Source organism: Mesoplodon bidens (assembly GCF_964165515.1).
Source record: "Mesoplodon bidens genome assembly, chromosome: 9".
NCBI lineage: Eukaryota > Metazoa > Chordata > Mammalia > Artiodactyla > Ziphiidae > Mesoplodon > Mesoplodon bidens.
In genome coordinates, this window is record NC_138166.1 from 70,149,539 (window position 1) to 70,159,035 (window position 9,497).

The 9,497-nt window shown below is 38.7% G+C and overlaps 1 pseudogene across 1 annotated transcript; it reads right to left on the minus strand.

Moving 5' to 3' along the window:
* Nucleotides 1-1,038: 1,038 nt before the first annotated feature.
* LOC308622529 (stress-induced-phosphoprotein 1-like) lies at nucleotides 1,039-2,705 on the minus strand (annotated as a pseudogene). Its single transcript has one exon. The product of its transcript is annotated as a stress-induced-phosphoprotein 1-like (transcript).
* Between the last annotated feature and the right edge of the window lie 6,792 nt (nucleotides 2,706-9,497).

Here is a 9,497-nt window from a genome sequence, read left to right on the forward strand (position 1 = left end):
CTGAAAATCTTTAAGGTTAGGAGTAGCCCTGTACTGGTTGAACATGATTGTCTCCTGCACAGAACTCCTGTTGACTTCAGATTTCAAGAGAATGGATTTGGGCCAAAATTACTTGCTGTGCAGTAATGATTTCATAATTGGAATATTACGTCTCAAGATTTAGAACTTTCTAAATTATTCAAAAATATTCTGAAATTTTTATTTTTCAGCTTCAAAGGATACAGTTTATTTTGTTTTGGGGAAGAGAACGTGTATCTGTATTTCTGAGGCCTTGTTCTTTAAAAAAATTAATCAAGATAAATAGATTTACATACTTGGGAACATGGGAAGAACGTTTCTGTATTTTAATCCCAAAATGTTGAGTAAAACATTCAGAGTCTGCTCAGTGCCAAATATTACATCAGTAGACCATGAAAGCACTACACATACTGGGCTCCTAGGTCAACGTTAAAAATAGTTGTGAAGTTTTAAGCTGCTTTTATTAATAAATTGCTTTTTTTCCCCAAAGACACCTTGATAATAATGCACTGTCACCTTTTCTCATTAATTAAGCTATGATAAGAAGATCTGAATAGACTTCTAGTTTCCTATTCCTGTAAAAGAACTAAGCTTGAACAAAGATGTATTTTCTTTGTCTTTCTCTTGTCTGGTCAGTACTAACAATAAACAGAACTACTTTTTCTTTTCTTTTTTTTAAAAACACGTAACCATGCCGGACTGGCTTGTGTTGTTGGTGAAGGGGTCATGGAGCTAATAGTGTGAGGACACTTGGGGCATGAGGTTGGGAAGAACACCCTCCCCTCCACATACATGCCTACTCCCGGCCCCCAAATCACCAACTATGCGAGAGCAGCTGGGACAGTGACTGAGCACCAGGGGTGGGACATATGAAACTCCGGGGCAGCAGGAGAGACTATGTGTGTGCTAGGAGGGCCCAGAGGCCACACAAATGACTCCAGTACAAGTCTCTGTATCTTCCACATAGGTCTGTATAAACATATAGAGAAGATGTTCGCCTTTTCCCCTTCTCTCTCTTCTCTGTGCTGCTTGCCACAGTTCCCGCTCCCTTTTCCACATGAGGGTGAAGGGAAGGGTTATGATGAGCAAGTCATCACTGAATTGCAATCAGACCCACATCCAGCAGCTTCTGGATCTTCTGCACTATTACAGGATTCTTTATGTGTCCGCTGAGTGCCTGGGGGTCCTTCTGCATCTGTTGCAGGATGAGCCACATGGCCAGGTCACTTATCTGCTGCATCTTGGCCATGGTCCATCGCTTCACATCTTCAGGGCTGTCATGTTGGCTGTACAGGACCATCATGTAGCCATGGTAAACATCTGCTACCTCCTTCCAATGGAGTCCAGGTCTAGTGCCTTCTGGCAGACATCCATGGATTTTGTATGGTCCTTCATTGCTTCTTAGGGCAGCTGCTTTCTGTGTATAACCCTTGGTGAGGGTCAGTTCTAGCTGGATACATTCCTCACAGTCCTAGAGTGGCAGCTGAAACTCCAGGAGTTTGATGAAGCAGGTAGCTCGATTGCTGTACAATTTGGTATCTCTTGGGTTCCTGTTTGATGGGTTCTTTATAGTGCTTCCTGGCCTGGGGATACTTCCAAAGCCAGGCCAGGGTTTATGTAGTCTAGCCACTCTTGCTCCTTCAGGATTTTCTCTGCCTGTTGGCATTTCTTGAGCACATCTGGGATTCAGTGCTCTGCCAGAGATTTGTAGAAATAGATGGCATCCTTGTACTTTCCTTCTTTGAAATAGGCTCTGTCAATTTGACATAAGCTTTGGCAATCTGTCGAGGATAGTCTTCTTGCTTGTCTAGCCCCTCTTCAATGGCCTTCTCACAAAGCTCCTGACATTCACTCTAGTCGCCCTTTGTGAAATACATGGCTGCTTGATTGGTCATGCAAGTCATGTTGGTGGGGTCCTGGCCGTTGCTTCTGTCATACTGTTTCAAGGCTGTGTCAAAGTCTTTTTTCTTACATGCATCCTTCCCCAACTTTTTCTTTCAGTGCCAGCTTATTATTCCCTGCTTATATCTTCTTCCATTGGCTCTGACTTGGTCTCCTTTTAGGGAGAAGGTGGTGGTGGAGGTGTCTCAACTTCTTCCTCCTCATCCATACTGCCCAGATAGCCTCGAAGGAGACACTGAGGGTAGTCACGATCTGGGGATGTTGCAGTTTTTGCCCAGGTCAGACGGCCTGTTTAACATTGTTCTATCAGTTCCTGGTAGGTAGGATCCATGAGCAGTGTCCTTGACCTGGGATCACTCTCCAACTTCTGGTACAGATCGGACATGTTGAAAGCATTCTTGAATTTCCTCTCTGCTGACTGAGGCTCCATATTCTGTAAAACCTCTTTGAGCTGAGGATCGTTTGCTTCATGTTTTAAACCCTTGTCATAGGTTCGAGTGGCGAATTTAAATAAGTTTAAGAACTCAAGAGCTGCTGCTTTTTGGGAATAGCTTTTGCCCCAGTCAGATTTTAAGTCAGTGGTTTTGCAATCATCCTCATAAGCCTTCTGGCGGTCTCTGTTCTTGGTGTAGGATGCTGAGCATTTGCTGGAGAGCACATGGGCCTGGGGATCTGACTTACTGCCTCAGAGCAGCACTGTAATCCACCATCCATGTTACCAGCACTCGGGGCCTTATTGCCCTTCACTTTAGCTCATTTACCTGCTCCATAGCCTGGTGGCAAACCCCATTCAATAGACTTGATCTGCTCCCTGTTCCCAGCCTAGAAGTTTTTAAAAGATAATTCCTCGCCACTCTTGGAAAACAATTTGGCAGTTTCTTAAACTAAACATGCAACTACCATAATATCCAGCAGTTGTACTCTTGGGTGTTTATCCCAGAAAAATAAAAACTTATCCTCATGTAAAAACTTGTAAACAAATGTCTATAACAGCTTTATTCGAAATAGCCAAAAACTGGAAATAAACATTCTTTAGTGGGTGAATGACTAAAGAAACTGGAATTCATAACCTTGAATACTACTCAGTAATAAAAAGAAATGGATTATTGAATACGTGCAACAATTTGAATGAATCTCCAGGGAATTGTGATGAGTGAAAAAAACCCAATCCAAAAAGGTTACATAATATCTGTGTGATTCCATCATACAACATTCTTGAAATGACAAAATTATACAAATTGAGGAGACATTAGTCATTGCCAGGGATCAGGGACAGGGCAGGGAGTGGAGTGGGAGGTACAGTGGGGAAGGGAGTTGAGTGTGATTATGAAAGGGCAATATAGGGATCCTTGTCATAATGAAAATATTCCGTATCATTGTTTACCCGTCCACTTGCCAATGGACATTTGGATCTTATGTCTCTTAAAGTAATTATAAGAAAAGAAAATGGATATTTATACATTTTTTTTTATAATTACCCACATATTTACCATTTCTGGTGCTCTTTTTTTTTTTTTTTTTTTCTTTTCCGGTATGCGGGCCTCTCACTGTTGTGGCCTCTCCCGCTGTGGAGCACAGGCTCCGGATGCACAGGCTCAGTGGCCATGGCTCATGGGCCCAGCCGCTCCGCGGCATGTGGAATCTTCCCGGACCAGGGCACGAACCCGTGTATCCTGCATTGGCAGGCGGACTCTCAACCACTGCGCCACCAGGGAAGCCCTCTGGGGCTCTTTGTTTCTTCCTCTGGATTCAAGTCACCATCCTGAGTCATTTCTTAGTAGTCTGAAGGACTTTCTTTAGTAAATATTTGTTAGGCATATCTAAGTTCTCTCAAAGTTTGCCGGGTATAGATTTCTTGGTTGATAGTTTTTTCTTCCAGCATTTTAAATATGCTATTCCTCTGTTTTCTGCATTCCACTGTTAAGGTAATCCTAAGTAAATTTGGCTTCCACCTCCTTTTTGAACTCAAAATCCAAGTCCTTCCTGCCTCATAATCTTGGCCCTTATATTGCCCTTTTTTGGGGACTCCTTGGCCATATGTTTCATTATACCATAGTCCTGAAAACCCCTGAGCCTTGGTGATTGTACTTTCCTATAATGAATGGACTAATCTGTGGAAGAAAAAGTGAACTTTACTTGTCCATAACAGCAATGGTGTCGCTGTGGCTTGTCAGAAAGCTGAAAGTTAAATTTCATGCAGAAAATAATTACTGAATCTTAATATAATCACCTTTCTTTATAGAACTAGCAGTCTTTCTAACAACTTTAAAATTTTTTTGTTTTTAAATATTCTGATAGTGAATCATTAAAGAAACCAGATCTCCAGTTGGGTTTAGGTTTTAAGCTTCTAGGACCACAATCCTCATTTTATTTACCAAGCTATCATATAGGAAAATTAGCCCTGGGGGGTGATTTGGAGCTTTCCTACCCATGTGTGATTCATGCAATCATGGGCCTGACTAACATAGTCCATTTACACATCCAAAGGAAGCAAATTACAATCTTTACAACAAGTATTTTACCAAAATTTAAAAAGGGAAGAAAACAATGCTTTACATGCTTCTTTGTTAAAAGAAACATTATATTTAACAAAAATTGGATATTATGGGAAGACCTTTGCCTTAATAGCTCAGGAAGAGTGTGTGACTGTCTTTAGAGGCTTACTGCTTCATGTAAGTAAACATGTTAAGAGACACTGCCTGGTATCCATTAAGATCTAGCCAGGATACTGCAGTCAGACCAGTCACTTAACAGAGAAAATAGGACATAAGTAATCATCAATTAGGTATAAAGTTAATTGGGTGACTGAAAAGGCAAAAAAGAGAAAATGAGGAAGCAGCTACCTGCCTTAGAGCTGGAAGAACAAAGGAAAGATGTTGGACGTATTTAAAACTTCTCTCTCTCTCACACACACACACCACACACCCCCACACACAGAGCACAATTGGCAGAGCTTAATAGGGAGTCAGCTGGCAAAGAGGTTTGCAAAGTCCCCACTCCAGTATCACGTAAAACAGCTGGAAGGAGAGTCAAAATCTTAGTAACTGGCACATTTCTTTAATCCTAAGTAAAACCTTTTTCCTACCTATCCAGTTTCCCCTTTGCCTAAGATTACCAGAATGTTCTGATATGAAATAATCAAATGTTATTTTGGCTTATGTTTTCTGACAACATTAACAAATGTTGATTCAACGTTGACTTTTGCTTTTTTATTATTAGGAGGGATAAGTACGAAAGAGGGGAACAATTACTTTTCATTTCCATAATGGACACAGTTTTATTATTGACTGCCTCAAATATGTTGGTGATATGTGGAGTATAAATTGTAAATAAATAAAACTCAGCTGTCCCAACTAATAAAAGAGATTCTCAACATTTCCCCAATTGTCTAACATGGGGATGGGGAGTATGATTTTAATAGCAAATATTTCAAGCTAGATGCAGACACAATGGAAGAAAGAGGAGATAGTTTGAGCAGACACAGCATTTCTTCACTCTCAACTGCATTTCTTACTCACCTAAGGGCCACCAGCCTAAAGGAATGCCTGCCAACTTCAGGATAGAATAGCCACTTGGGAGATACAGAAAATGACAAAGTACATACATATTTAAAGTAAGAAAAAAAAGCTAAGATTTCTTTAAATGAAAATCAAGATGGAAATAATTTTACTCTGAAAACCTTCAGAGAATTAAGAGGAGTCTTTAGTTTTTTCCCTTTAACTGATATTTTTAAAACTAACAGCCTCTTTGTCAATCTAGAATTGAAAGAATCTTTAAAATTGCTGCAAAAAATATATACTGATACATCTTACATGGTAGTACTTAACATGAAACAGGATACTTTTACTTACTGTAAGGAAAGCTTGTTACATAAGTGCATTTAAACATAGAACCCTCCTACCTGACATCAAAAAAAAAATCTATAAATTCCTAAGGATCCTGAAACTCTAAAATTTTGAGGGATTAGGGAAATGTAGGTTATACTCCACTTGCCCCACCCCCAAGAATGGTGGTTTTCAACATAACATAGTCTTGCAGAAGGGAAGGGTAGAAAGGTATGAGTTATACAGAATTTTTCCTTGGCAGCTTTGATATTCTCCCCTCTCACACACCAGGTTTAGAACCTGGTGGAAAAAAGCAAACATGGAGGTAGAGAACTGCAATATCTGAAAATATGTTACCATTTAAAAAAAGATTTTCCATTTGATTATGTTTATGATTATTTTATTGTTTTGCATTATAAGCTATCCTACATAATGATAAGAAGAGCACTGATAACAGCAACCATCACCAAAAAAAAAAAAATCTTCATTCATAACTGGGGATTAAAATGGCCCATCAAGGCAGGCAGCTCAGTGTAGCTGGAATCTGCCACAAGGAATATAGATTGCACAAAACAGTAGACTAGGAATGAGGACAAAATTTAATTAGGCAAGGACTAGTCTCCGCTGAGACCAAGCCAAACGACATGGAGATCAGAACTTGTGGGGCTGCATTCACAGCAGGCACAGGAGGCAGTGGACCAGCCAGCAGCCAAGAACTGCCCCAGGCTGTGGTGCCTCTCTCCGAGAGAGCCCTGCGAATAGGCTCTTTTTGCTAATTTTTCTAAAATACAGCCAAAAAAGGCTCATGTTGCCAGGTTACCAGCCCAGCAGAGGGCTTTTTTTTTTTTTTTTTCCTTTTTCTGTTTCTGCAATTTCGAATGCCCTTGACTTGGAAAAACAGTCTATGAACCAACCCAGTTTCCACATTATCTTAACATCGTCACCCCATATATCTCCTGTATTAACTTATCTATGTTAGAAAGACTTTGTTATAATGGATGGATCTAGAGATTATCACAGTGAAGTAAGCCAGACAGAGAAAGACGAATATTATATGATATCACTTATATGTGGAATCTAAAAATAAAATATTACAAATGAATTTACAAAACAGAAACACTCTCAGAGACACAGAAAAAAAACATATGGTTACCAAAGGGGAAAGGAGTTGTGTTAGGAGTATAGGATTAACAGATACACACCACTATATATATGGTAGATAAACAATAAGGATTTACTGTATAGCACAGGGAACTATATTCAATATCTTGTAATAACTTAGAAGAGAATCTGGGACTTCCCTGGTGGCACAGTTGTTAAGAATCCGTCTGCCAATGCAGGGAACACGGGTTCAACCCCTGGTCCGGGAAGATCCCACATGCTGCGGAGCAATTAAGCCCGTGGACCACAACTACTGAGCCTGTGCTCTAGAGCCCGTGCTCTGCAACAAGAGAAGCCACTGCAATGAGAAGCCCGCATACTGCAACGAAGAGTAGCCCTCGCTCACTGCAACTAGAGAAAGCCCATGCTCAGCAACGAAGACCCAACACAGCCAAAAATAAATTAAATAAATAATTTTTAAAAAAGAAAAGAATATAAATATATATATGTGTATATATATATATACACACAACTGATTCACTTTGCTGTACATCTGAAACTAGCACAATATTGTAAATCAACTATGCTTCAGTTAAAAAGAAAAGAAAAAGAAAACTTTGTTATAGAACAGACTATCAGAATATCTGTTGATATTTAAGGTCTAAAACTTTTAAGGCAAAACTTTTCACAAATATATAAAAGGGATGTAGAACTATATTTAACCCTTGGCATTTTCAGAATATTTGTAGTGTCCTCTGCCCTCATTTTCACAAAAGTCCACATCGTGTGTTGATTTAAATGAAGATAATAATTCCATTGTATTCTATAAAGTTGTTGTGAGGATTAAATGATATAAAGTAGAGCACTGAGCAAGACTTTAAGTGTCAGAGGTGAAAGTCTGCAGGTCAGTCTTCTGTTAGAGAGGGAAGAACCCACTGATGGTTCACTAATCCAATTAATGAGTGGCTCCATTTTAAAGATTCTTCGAGGCTTCCTGCATTATACTAGAATTCCTCCAACTATTCTTCTATGCTTTTGATGAAAGAAAACGTTTTACACTCAATCTGAACACTTCAATTGAAGAGAGATAGCACTTTGGTTAGAATTAGGCTTCTGAGCCAGACCACCTAGATGGGATCCTTCTCTTTCCTACTGAAGGATCCAGGTGATCTATTTTTCCCCTCTGCCTCATTTTCTCATTCCTGAAATATTGATAATAATAGTACCTCCTTCACAGGATTGTTGAAAGGATTAAATGAGTTAACATATATCAAGGCTTACAACAGAGGTTGGCTATGTTAGCCAATGTTAGCTATCCTCTAGGGGTAAAGTAAAAAATATCTCCCATATAAACCTGGCTTCTGGAAAATTATTTTTAACTTAGTTCCAGTAACAGCAAAGCTAGCCTTAACAGTTTTGTTCATCACCAACTATAAGTAAACTAACAAAATCATGTTTAAAACCTAGTTTTCTACTTACTTTTTAAAAATATGGCTCTCTATTAAAAGAAAAAAAAAACTATTCCAAGCAACTCTACAAAGCTCAATGGATTATTTAGTGAGTCTATAGAACTGGCATTTTAGAACCCACTTTGAAAACTGATGTCTTTGGCTCACTTTAATCTGCTTTGTTTTGATGTGCGACAATTTCCAAATCTGTTATCTCTCTGTCAATGATAAATATGTTGGTGATGCAGATGGCCGCACTGTAGTATTGTCAGAAACCTTGGCTGAAAGATGGTGTGGAAATACAAAAAAAGAAAACAATATTACCCCATTTTTCCAAAAGTATCTTCATGATATGTTGACGATTATTAAGGTTATTTCAAATAGAGTGGCAATTATAGCTGCCACATTTGACTTTGATAATCAGTCATTTGTATCACAAAACAATACTGGCTCATCAGCTTTGTGTTTCGTCTCTGTGAATTATTCTTTAAAGTGCTTTATATAGATGATGCCGTGAGCATCACCATAGAACTAGTTCATCTTATAAAGGTTAATTTTAAATGTATATAAAGAATGGGAAGAGCTCATAAATGATGAACATAGGCATTAAAAATCAATTACTGATAGAACTTGGGCATAAAGTTAATGAGGCAGTTCATGTTTTCTGGTAACTTTTCATCTACTGCATGGGAATTTCCATTAGAAACAGAGTTTAAGGTCCAGTGTGTCACCCATTTATCTTTTCTAGTGACGATTTTTCTTTCTCCAACTTGTTCTCTTGTAATGGTCTTGGGACAAGCTACAGTCACTTCAGCATTATATTGAATAATATTAAAATACAGATAACAGATCAGTGTAGAAGGCATTAGGGATCAAGCAATAAAGAAGTGATGGAAATAAAAGTGAACATACCTGGAAATAAATGACTTGAAGTAAAACAATCAAAGTCTTCCTTTTTTATCATTTGAGCAACAAAGTTCTCATTTTGTGGTAAATAGATAATGCAACCCTCATTTCTGAAAGAGCATAAAAATAGATTGAATACTTGTAAAAAGCAATATGGTTGGAAGATAACAGTGCTGTGTAAAGAATCATAGTCAACACGAGTTTCTTCCTGGGAAGTCATTAAAAAAGAATTGATTAGCAAGTTTGATATCCTTTGGCATAAATTAGATTTTATTTTGCACAAATCTTGGCTGGAAAT